The sequence below is a fragment of the Piliocolobus tephrosceles genome, chromosome 5 (assembly GCF_002776525.5).
Source record: "Piliocolobus tephrosceles isolate RC106 chromosome 5, ASM277652v3, whole genome shotgun sequence".
Taxonomy (NCBI): domain Eukaryota; kingdom Metazoa; phylum Chordata; class Mammalia; order Primates; family Cercopithecidae; genus Piliocolobus; species Piliocolobus tephrosceles.
This window is the reverse complement of record NC_045438.1, coordinates 153,476,201-153,486,900: the sequence shown is the minus strand read 5'-3', so window position 1 is coordinate 153,486,900 and position 10,700 is coordinate 153,476,201. Positions and strand designations below refer to the sequence as shown.

The following is a 10,700-nucleotide window of genomic DNA, read 5'->3' as shown; positions in this document are numbered from 1 at the left end:
CTGAGAACATTTTTAATAGCCAGAAGCCCTATCTTTAGCACCATTTTGCCTTCAGAAGTAACCCAAATTGAAACATTACTCACACACAAGTTTTTATCTTTCTTTTTCCTTTTTTTTTTTTTTTTTGAGATGGAGTCTCACTCTGTTGCCTAGGCTAGAGTGCAGTGGCATGATCTCAGCTCACTGCAGCCTCTGCCTCCCAGGTTCCAGCAATTCTCCTGCCTCAGCCTCCAGAGTAGCTATGATTACAGGCGCGCAGAGTAGCTATGATTACAGGCGCGCACCACCATGCCTGGCTGATTTTTGTGTTTTTAGTGGAGGCGAGGTTTCACCATGTTGGCCAGGCTGGTCTTGAACTCTTGACCTCAGGTGATCTGCCCACCTCAGCCTCCTAAAGTGCTAGGATTACCGGCATGAGCTACCGCACCCAATCTCTATACATCTTTTCAATGTAAGTACACAGGGAAGCAGAAACCCTTGGTTGGTCTGAGTCAACTGGGCAGCTCGCTGACAAAGAAAGCTTTATTTCCCGGGTTAATGGTACCAGCCCCTCCCGGCAATGGGAGGATGCCAGTAGGGGAGGGCATTCCCCACAGGCAAAGCCTCAGGCGCTATTTTGAGTAGGCCTTCTAGAGGCTGAGTCTGGACTTGAGGTCGCTGAAAGTTTCTGCTTATTCTGAAAGATGATCTAACTACCCTAAGATAAGCGCCAGGTGTCTGTGGTCCACATTTCCTCACTGTGCTTTCTCTGCCTGGAACCGGCCAGGGGACGCTGATGGTTCAGGAACTGTAGAAAAGCCAGCTTTAAGACTCTTAATTACTAGTTTAAATAACATGGTACACTGGCTTTGGTAACATGATATATTTTATTGGGTTTGTTCATACACATGACAAAGAGAAGCTGAGGTTTATGTGCCTAAAATATACCCACTTTAGGCCCTGTGATTTGGAATTATTGGGGGACAGGGGCAGGGGGACACTAGTGACTTTCTAATGTCCATCTTTTCAAGGCCTGAGGGTGGCTGACAGGCACAGCAAAGGTGTTTTCCTGCGAGAGCCTGCCAGGCCATCCAGTGTGCTGAGATTTTCACTAACTCATACCAAACCTGCCCGTGTCCCCATGCTGATTTATCGGACTAACCTGTGATAAGTTTGGGTGTCCCATAATAAAATGTCACCTGATGATATACGAGGGAAAATAACAACTCGTGATTTTTGATATCCAGAAACACTTACCCTTTCCCGAAACAGGAAGATGGCTGTGCTTTCCTACGGCTCTGGAGCCGCCGGGTTTCTAAGCTCTTTTGTGTCTTTGAACATTTTTGTCTGAGAACTTGGCAGCAGAAGGCCTGGCTTCAATGGGAGAACCTGGGAGCCCAAGTGCACAGACTTCCCGAAACAGGGAAACAAAGAGAGCCGAGGCCTACACGGCTTGGCTGGCTTTCTACATCAATGGAGGTGTTTGCCGGCTGATCGAAAGGGCAATGAAAAAGCCTCAGACCCCGGAGTGCCAGCTTCCTAGGGCTGCTGTAACAAAGTACCAAAACTGGGTGCTTTAAAGCCATAGGAAATCATTCTATTACAGTTCTGAAGACAAGAAGTCAAAAATCAAGGTGTCGGCAGGGCTCCTCGCATTCTGAAGGCTCTGAGCCAACGGTCCCCAACCTTTTTGGCACCAGCGACCAGTTTTGTGGAAGACAATTTTTCCACGGATGGAAGGTGGGGGTGGTTTCAGGACGATTCAAGCACATTACATTTATTGTGCACGTTATTTCTATTATTATTACATTGTAATATAATATATAATGAAATAATTATATGACTCACCATAATGTAGAATCAGTGGGAGCCCTGAGCTTGTTTTCCTGCAACTAGATGGTCCCATCTAGGGGTGATGAGAGACAGTGACAGGTCATCAGACATTAGATTCTTACAAGGAACACGCAACCGACACCCCTCGCATGCACCATTCACAATAGGGTTCACACTCATAGAGTATCCAATGCTGCCGCTGATCTGACAGGAGGCAGAGCTCAGGCGGTAACATGGGCCATGGGGAGCGGCTGTAAATACAGATGAAGCTTCACTCCACTGCCTGCCACTCACCTCCTGCTGTGTGGCCTAGTTCCTAATAGGTCATGGACCAGGGGAGTGGCTGCTCCATGCCTTTCCCTTGCCTCCTGGTATTGCTGGCCATCCTTCACTGTGCTCACTTTTGACACGTGGCTCCCAGCTGTCTCTGTTGTCACATGGCCTTCTCCCTGTGTGTCTTCACATTGTCTTCCCTCTGTGCCCATCCCTTCCCATGTCTCTTCTTATAAGGACACCAGTTGCATTGGACTAGGGGACCCATCCACATTAGTATGACTTCATCTTACCTAATTACATCTGCAACAACCCTAGTTCCAAACAAGGTCACATTCTGAGTTACTGGGGGTCAAGACTATGTCTTAGTCTGCTCAGGCTGCCATAACAAAATACCATAGGCTAGGTGGTTTAAACAACAGAAGTTTTATTTCTCACAGTTCTGGAGGCTGGGAAGCCCAAGATCAAGGTGTCAGCAGGGTCAATTTCAGAGAGAGCAAGAAAGCATGAGAGAGAGTACTCAAACGTCTCTTCTTACAAGGGCACTGTTCTGGCTGGGCACAGTGGCTCACACCTGTAATCCCAGCACTTTGGGAGGCCGAGGTGGAAGGATTACCTGAGGTCAGGAGTTCAAGACCAGCCTGGCCAACATGGTGAAATCCCATCTCTATTAAAAATGTAAAAATTAGCCAGGCGTGGTGGCAGTCACCTGTAATCCCAGTTACTCGGGAGGCTGAGGCAGGAGAATCACTTGGACCCGGGAGGAGGAGTTTACAATGAGCTGAGATCTTACCACTGCATTCCAGCCTGGGTGACAGAATAAGACTCCATCTCAAAACACAACAAAAAACAAGGGCACTGCTCCCAGCATGAGGGCCCCACCCTTATGACCTCATCTAAGCCTAATTATCTCCCAAAGGCCCCACCTCCAAATGACATCACACTGGGGGTTAAGGCTTCAATATAGAAATTTTGGAGGGATGCAAACATTTGGTTCATAACAGACTTCAACATATCTTTTGGGGGACAGCCACCCACCCACCCAAGGAGATACAGGGCAGTCAACAGGGACAGAGGTGCCAGGTCTACCAGCTACATCCTCCAGTGACAGGAGACAATGGGAGGAGAGACCCAACTGTTCCCACAGGATTAGACATCCCCAAATTAGTCCTCTAATGACTAGGCCATTTGATACTGAAATCTGCATAAGGCACGTCTCAAACAACCTTCACACAGGTGGAGAGGGTTAGTCAGGGTGGTCATTTGCCCTCCTCCCTTAGAAAACAAAAGCTGGCTAGTTAGCAGAGAGTTCTCTTGGGGGTAATGCTGGCCAGTCCAGGAAGTAGTCCTAAAAGCCAGCACAGTTCCCCTGATTGGAAAAAGCCTGGGAGGGCACAGCCCAGCTGGGACTCAGCCTAACTGATGTCTCTTCTCGGCTCCCACATCAGTGCCACAGACAGGTTTAGCAGGAACCGTCCTTTGCCCACTCATGTTGCTCATGCACATACAGTCTGTGAGGGGACACCCACATTTCCACTTCTTAATGGCGGTCCCTGTCCTTTACCCCAGCCTCCCAGATCACAGGATGAGACTGAAGGCTGACAGCCTTCTCCAAAAATGGACTCCTGTGGCCACGTCTCCTCTGCAGCCCTATTCTGCCCTTCTTTCCCCACACAGTCCTCGGTTTGGAAACACTGTGCTCTACCACTATTAATAATACATAGAGAGAGAGCCCATCTCGAAGGAGCTCCAAGGGCTTCCCAGGCATTATCTAATTAGCCCTCATCACATCCCAGTGAGGCTTAGCAAAAGCCTTTCTCCAGCAAAACCATAAGGGAAAACTGCACACAGGGTCAGAGCTGCTAAGAGACAGAGGCATCCTCAGGTTGTCCAGGAGGGCAGAGGACCCAGCACTTACCCTGGAGGTAGGGGAAGATCACTTGAGTACAGGAGTTCGAATCCAACCTGGGCAACATAGTGAGACACCATCGCAAAAAAAAAATATTTTTTAAAAAGATTCCTTGCCTAGAGATTCATAGCTAGTAAATTTCAATCACACTCCACCCTAGACGTTCTGACTCAGAGATAGTGGTCTTTCCAGTTCACCAGAGCCACTCCATTCTCTTGTAATGATTTCAGAAGCATGGCCATGAGTATTTGCTGATTGGCAGCCATTCTTGCTGTGTCAGACATCATTGCTGGTCACTGATACAGCTCCCCTCTCCTTCCAGGCATGCAGGAGGTCTGATTTTCTGCTCTGCTTAAAGTTGGGCATGGCATCTCACTTGCTTGCACCAATGAAATGTGGGCAGAACTCACGTGTGTCATTTCCAGGTAGAAACATTTGACTGATGGCCTCTCCAGCTTTCTTCCCCTGCTGTGCAGTAATAGTGAAAGCTTATATTGAGATGGAACCTCTGGCAGCCTGGTTCCCGGAGTGACACCATGAACTGAGCTTTCCTGTTGACCTGCATCAAAGATGAGCTAAAAGTGTCTATATGGTTTTAAACTACGACATGTTGAATTTGTTTATTACTGCAGCATAACCTATTCTGTCCTGATGGATACACTACCCAGAATTTCTTCATTCAGTCTCTTTTTGTTTGTTGAGACCCTGTCACCCAGGCTAGAGTGCAGTGGCATGATCTCAGCTTATTGCAAGCTCCGCCTCCTCAGTTCAAGCAATTCTCCTGCCTCAGCCTCTCAAGTAGCTGGGACTACAGGGGCATGCCACTACGCCCAGCTAATTTTTGTATTTTTAGTAGAGACGGGGTTTTGTCATGTTGGCCAGGCTGGTCTCGAACTCCTGACCTCAAATGATCCACCCACCTCGGGCCTTCCAAAGTGCTGTATTACATGCATGAGCCACCGCGCCTGACCCCTCATTAAGCCTTGAGTAGGAATAAATCTATCCTAGCTCTGAGGGATAGACCCTAATTGGCATATATCAATCAATTTAAAGTTACCTCCTCCTCTGCCACAGTAATTGGTTGATGTATGGACAATAATCTAGACCCAAACCAATTAACTCGTAGTATTTGCTTAGAGTAGTTCAGGGATGAGCCAATCAGTGTCAAAGTACAAACTGTTGGATGATTATGGAGAGCAGCGCTTTCTCCCCTTTCAGGGTAAGACCCGGTTGCTGCAGGCGACAATCTCGCAGAGGAAGGAAGCCTGCTGAAAACAAAGGTGAATCACAGGCAGTGGAGGGGGGTGGGGGCAATCTGTAAATTGTAGACACACAGAGCCCTGCCTGAAGCCCACATCAGCTGTGGACCTGTCAGAAAGGAACCAGTAATGACCCTTAATTCTCTAAGCCAGACTGAAGTGAGATTCTGTTACTTGAAATTTAATTTTTTTATTTTATTTTATTTATTTTAAGACAGGGTCTTGCTCTGTCACTCAGGCTGGAGTGCATGGTACTATCTCTGCTCACTAGTACCCTTGACCTCCCAGGCCCAAGCGATCCTCCTGTTTCAGCCTCCTGGGTAGCTGGGACAACAGGTACGTGCCATCACACCTGGATAATTTTTGAATTTTTTGTAGAGACGAGGTTTTACCATGTTGCCCAGGCTTCTCTAGAACTCCTGGGCTCAAGTGATCTTCCCACCTCAGCCTCCCAAAGTGCTGGGGTTACAGGCGTGAGCCTACTTGAAATTTAAAAAACAACCTGCCAGGCTTGGTGGCTCATGCCTGTAATGTCAGCACTTCGGGAGGCTGAGGCAGGCGGATCACCTGAGGTCAGGAGTTTGAGACTAGCCTGGCCAACATGATGAAACCCCGTCTCTACTGAAAATACAAAAATTAGCCAGGAATGGTGCTGGATGCCTGTAATCCCAGCTACTCGGGAGGCTGAGGCAGGAGAATTGCTTGACCCCAGGAGGCAGAGGTTGCAGTGAGCTGAGATCGCGTCACTGCACTCCAGCCTGAGTGACAGAATGAGACTGTGTCTCAAAAAAAAAAAAAAAACAAACAAACAAACAAAAAAAGCTGGGCATGGTGGCAGGTGCCTGTAATCCCAGCTACTCGGGAGGCTGAGGAAGGACAATTGCTTGAACCTGGGAGGCGGAGGTTGCAGTGAGCCCAGATAGTGCCGCTGCACTCCAGCCTGGGGGATAGAGCAAGACTCTGTCTCCAAAAATAAAAATAAAAAATAAAAACAACCTTCACTGATTGTTTTAAACAACTCCTGCCTCAGAATACTAACCCGCTGACATACAGATATAAATCTGTATGCATTTCTATAATCAGTGCTCCATCTTTTTGGGGCTTGACACTTTGAATTTTGTTAGGATGCAAATATTTGTAAGAAAGGCAACAGAAATGAATTTTAGAGTCAGAAAGGAATCGTTAAAACATCCGATCTAACTGCCTCATTTTATAAATGAGGGACTCAGGCGCAGAAAGGTAAAGTCACTTACACTGGGCAATATGCACTCTGTTTCTTACTGACCTCCAACCCCACGGACTTACATTGTGCTGTGTCAGAGTTGTCCTGGGCTTAAAAGGAGATAACATACATTGAGCTTCCAGCACAGTGGCTGACATAATGTTGATAATCAACAATTGCTGACTTCTTTTTATCAGTCACTCACATTTTAGTATAGAAGTGGGGGGAAGTGGGGTGATAAATAACAGGCACTCCCTTCGTGGGCTGTTATAGTGAAAGAACGCAACGCACCTTGAGCAGAGAAGCAGCCCGGACTTTGAGCTTGGCCCATGACTGTCAGAGAGGCGGCTGGGTTTGACTCCTGCGTGTGCCTGTGGCCGCTCAGGAGTGCGTGTGCGAAGCGTATTTTGTATCTCGAGTTCCTCCTCGCAAGAGCTCAGCACTTGTAAGCGTGCCCCAAGGAGACCAGGAGTTCTGTAAGAAGCCGAGAAAGGTATTTTGCTGAAATTCTAAGAAACACAGGGGCACTAGCTGCCCAGACTGGGCACCCTCCAACAGGATAGAGTGTGAAGGAGGCCAGGTATCTACCTTCACCTTCTCCACAGACAGCGGGAAAGCGTGGACACCCGGGGGCCTTGGCACCTCACTGGCAACAAGGCAGAGCTGTCACTGAGTAAAGACAGGCTTGTGGGTGGTGCCTGGAGGACAAGAATGAGCCTTCTTAGAAATACCTAAAGGAGGACCGGGTGTGGTGGCTCACGCCTGTAATCCTAGCACTTTGGGAGGCCGAGGCAGGTGGATCACCTGAGGTCAGGAGTTCGAGATGAGCCTGACCAACATGGAGACACCCCATCTCTACTAAAAATACAAAATTAGCCTGGCATGGTGGCACATGCTTGTAACCCCAGCTACTTGGGAGGCTGAGGCAGGAGAATCGCTTAAACCCGGGAGGCGGAGGTTGCGGTGAACCGAGATCACACCATTGCACTCCAGCCTGTCAACAAGAGCAAAACCATCTCAAAAAAAAAAAAAAAAAAGGAAAAAGAAATACCTAGTGGAGATTGCTCAGGGGACCAGTGGTCCCGGTGAACCTTCAAGGACAATGACCCATGACATTTGAGTGGCTGCAGTAACAGAGATCCATGTCCGCCGGGCTACAAAAGCCTGGGAGACAGACACAGGCTGCAGGGCATGTGCAATGACTGACTTAGATCCTTGCCCCAGCCCTGACACAATAACTGCAGCAAGAATGGAGCATCTGACCGAGCACAGTGGCTCACGCCTGTAATCTCAGCACTTTGGGAGGCCGAGGCAAGTGGATCACTTGAGGTCAGGAGTTCAAGACCAGCCTGGCCAACATGGTGAAATCCCCATCTCCACTCAAAATACAAAAATTAGCCAGGCGTGATAGTACATGTCTGTAATCCCAGCTACTGGGGAGGCAGAAGAATTGCTTGAATCCGCCGGGCGCGGTGGCTCAAGCCTGTAATCCCAGCACTTTGGGAGGTCGAGACGGGTGGATCACGAGGTCAGGAGATCGAGACCATCCTGGCTAACACGGTGAAACCCCGTCTCTACTAAAAAATACAAAAAACTAGCCGGGCGAGGTGGCGGGTGCCTGTAGTCCCAGCTACTCGGGAGGCTGAGGCAGGAGAATGGCGTAAACCCAGGAGGCGGAGCTTGCAGTGAGCTGAGATCCGGCCACTGCACTCCAGCCTGGGCGACAGAGCGAGACTCCGTCTCCAAAAAAAAAAAAAAAAAGAATTGCTTGAACCCAGGAGGTCGAGGTTGAAGTGAACCTAGATCATGCCACAGCACTCCAGCCTGGGCAACAGAGTGAGACTCCATCTCAAAAAAAAAAATAAATAAAATGAAAGAATGGAGCATTTACCTCCCGGGAGCAAGCGGGAGACAGCCAGAGAGAGGAGGAACCAGCCCAGAGGAATTTATTCAAAGGGAACCCCAGGCCACCAGAACCAACTGTGCTCCTTTAGTGTTTTGTTAAAAGCCAGCCCTGGAGAATGCTTTTCTTGTTTGTTTTGGGTTCTGGTGTTCTTAAGTCTTGTTTAAATGAGATAACAAATGTAAGCCACCCCACCCTGTCCTGACACAAAATGAACACAAAATAAATGGCAACTGTCTTTCCCTGCCTTTTTTTTTTTTTTTTTGGTAGACAGGGTCTTGCTTTGTCACCCAGGCTGAAGTGCAGTGGTGCAAACATGGCTCACTGCCGCCTTCACCTCCTGAGCTCCCAGCAACTGAGGCAGGAGAATCGCTTGAAACCAGGAGGCAGAGGTTGCAGCGAGCTGAGATCGCGCCATTGCATTCCAGCCTGGGGGACAGAGTGAGACTGTCTCTAAATAAAGAAATAAATAAAAGTAGAATCTTTCGGCGGGCCCGGTGGCTCATGTCTATAATCCCAGCACTTTGGGAGGCTGAGACCGGCAGATCACCTGAGGCTTCACCTCCTAAGCTCCTCCCCATCTCAGCCTTCCAAGTATCTAGAACCACAAGCATGCACCACCACGAGCAGTTAATTTTTGCATTTTTTTGTAGAGATGAAGTCTCACTTTGTTGCCCAAGCTGATCTCAAACTCCTGGGCTCAAGCAATTCTCCCATCTTGGTCTCCCAATGTACTAGGATTACAGGTGTTAGCCACCAAGCCCAGCCTCCCTTGCTTTTGTTCAAAGTAGTGACTATCACCTAAAATTCAGCTGGACCACATATACTCATCCAAAAAGCATAGGCTTCTGTGTAGCTTTAGAAATTGCAAGATATGCCCTCATCTTATCAGCTGTACAGTTGTAGGTTATCTCCTGTTCTCTTTATTTATTAACTGAAGATAACATAACCCCTACTGTACCCTACGCACCCCACAGGGCTGTGTGCGAGGATTAAGTGAGATCATGGAAAGGGGAGGGGTTTTATCAGATGCTAAAGAACTGAACACCTTCAAAATTCTTATTATTCCAACGGTTCTCTTCAGTTGGTGATTAGAAACTGACAAGCTCCTTCCAAATGGAGCCGTAGTCTCCTGACTTCACGACCTCAAAGAACAAGGCAGCAGCCCTCTCTTTCTCTAACTTATTTATTTATTTGTTTAGGTAGAGACATGGTCTTGCCATGCCGCTTAGGCTTGTCTTGAAAGTCTGGCCTGAAGTGCAGACGTGTGATCATAGCTCACTGCAGCCTTGAATGTCTGTGCTCAAGCAATCCTCCCACCTCACCCTCCCAAATAGTGAAGACCACAAGCATGCACCAGCACGCCTGGCTAATTTTTAGTTTTAATTTTTTAATTGTTTATTTTTTTACCAATGGGGGTCTCATCATGTTGCCCAGGCTGGTCTTGAACTCCTGGTCTCAAGCGATTCTCTACCCTCAGCTTCCTGAGTGCTGCAATTACAGGCAGGAGCCACCACGCCTGGCCACAAACACAGTTTTTTAAGAGATGAATTTATGGGATTTATCTGATCACCACTTTGCTCAAGCAAATCATTTTTCCAATCTATATTCAGTAGCAGCTGCAGCAACTGCAAAATGACTTACTGTTCGTAACACTTTGCTTTGGCGACAGGAAGGAAATTACACAAACTGTAAAGGTCTCCATATTTCATTCCATATTTATGTAAAAACCCAAAGCACAATAATGCTTTGCAGTTGTTCCTGATGTCAGATGGGCCAGAGGGTTATGGAGTGAAGGAACTGGCAAAGCCAGCAAGTTGGTGACCAGAGGACGGCTCCAGAGAGAGTTACCAAGCACAAGGGGCCAGGGGAGCTGGACAAAGGGCCAGTCATAGGTCAGGGTGGCCATCCCCCTACCCTCACACCACCTATGTCCATACACAGACACCCACTGTCCTCTCTCTTCCCTCTCAGCTCCTCCTCTTAGGAAAGGTTCTATTTTTATTTTTTATTTTTATCTATTTTCCTTTTGAGATGGAGTTTTGCTCTTATTGCCCAGGCTAGAGTGTAATGGCAAAATCTCAGCTCACTGCAACCTCCACCTCCCAGGTTCAAGTGATTCTGCCTGAGCCTCACAAGTAGCTGGGATTACAGGCATGCGCCACCACACCTGGCTAATTTTGTATTTTTAGTAGAGATGGGGTTTCTCCATGTTGGTCAGGCTGGTCTCGAACTCCCGGCCTCAGGTGACCTGCCCGTCTCAGCCTCCCAAAGTGCTGGGATTACAAGCACGAGCCACTGTGCAGGCCGAAAGATTCTATT

At 48.1% G+C, this 10,700-nt stretch overlaps 1 long non-coding RNA gene across 3 annotated transcripts in view; it reads right to left on the bottom strand.

The window, feature by feature from the left end:
• Positions 1–423: 423 nt before the first annotated feature.
• The window catches only part of LOC111525575, a 13,473-nt gene continuing 3,196 nt past the window's right edge, over positions 424–10,700 (bottom strand). Inside the window, exons 2-4 of one of the 3 annotated variants that reach the window (XR_002726153.2) lie at positions 6,767–6,949; positions 5,052–5,259; positions 2,905–4,553 (exon numbers count right to left, since the gene is read on the bottom strand). This is a non-coding gene — a long non-coding RNA (uncharacterized LOC111525575). Of the gene's footprint in view, positions 1,886–2,904; positions 4,554–5,051; positions 5,260–6,766; positions 6,950–10,700 lie in introns of those variants that run through there. The other 2 variants (XR_003309767.1, XR_002726154.2) reach the window with 2 other exon arrangements.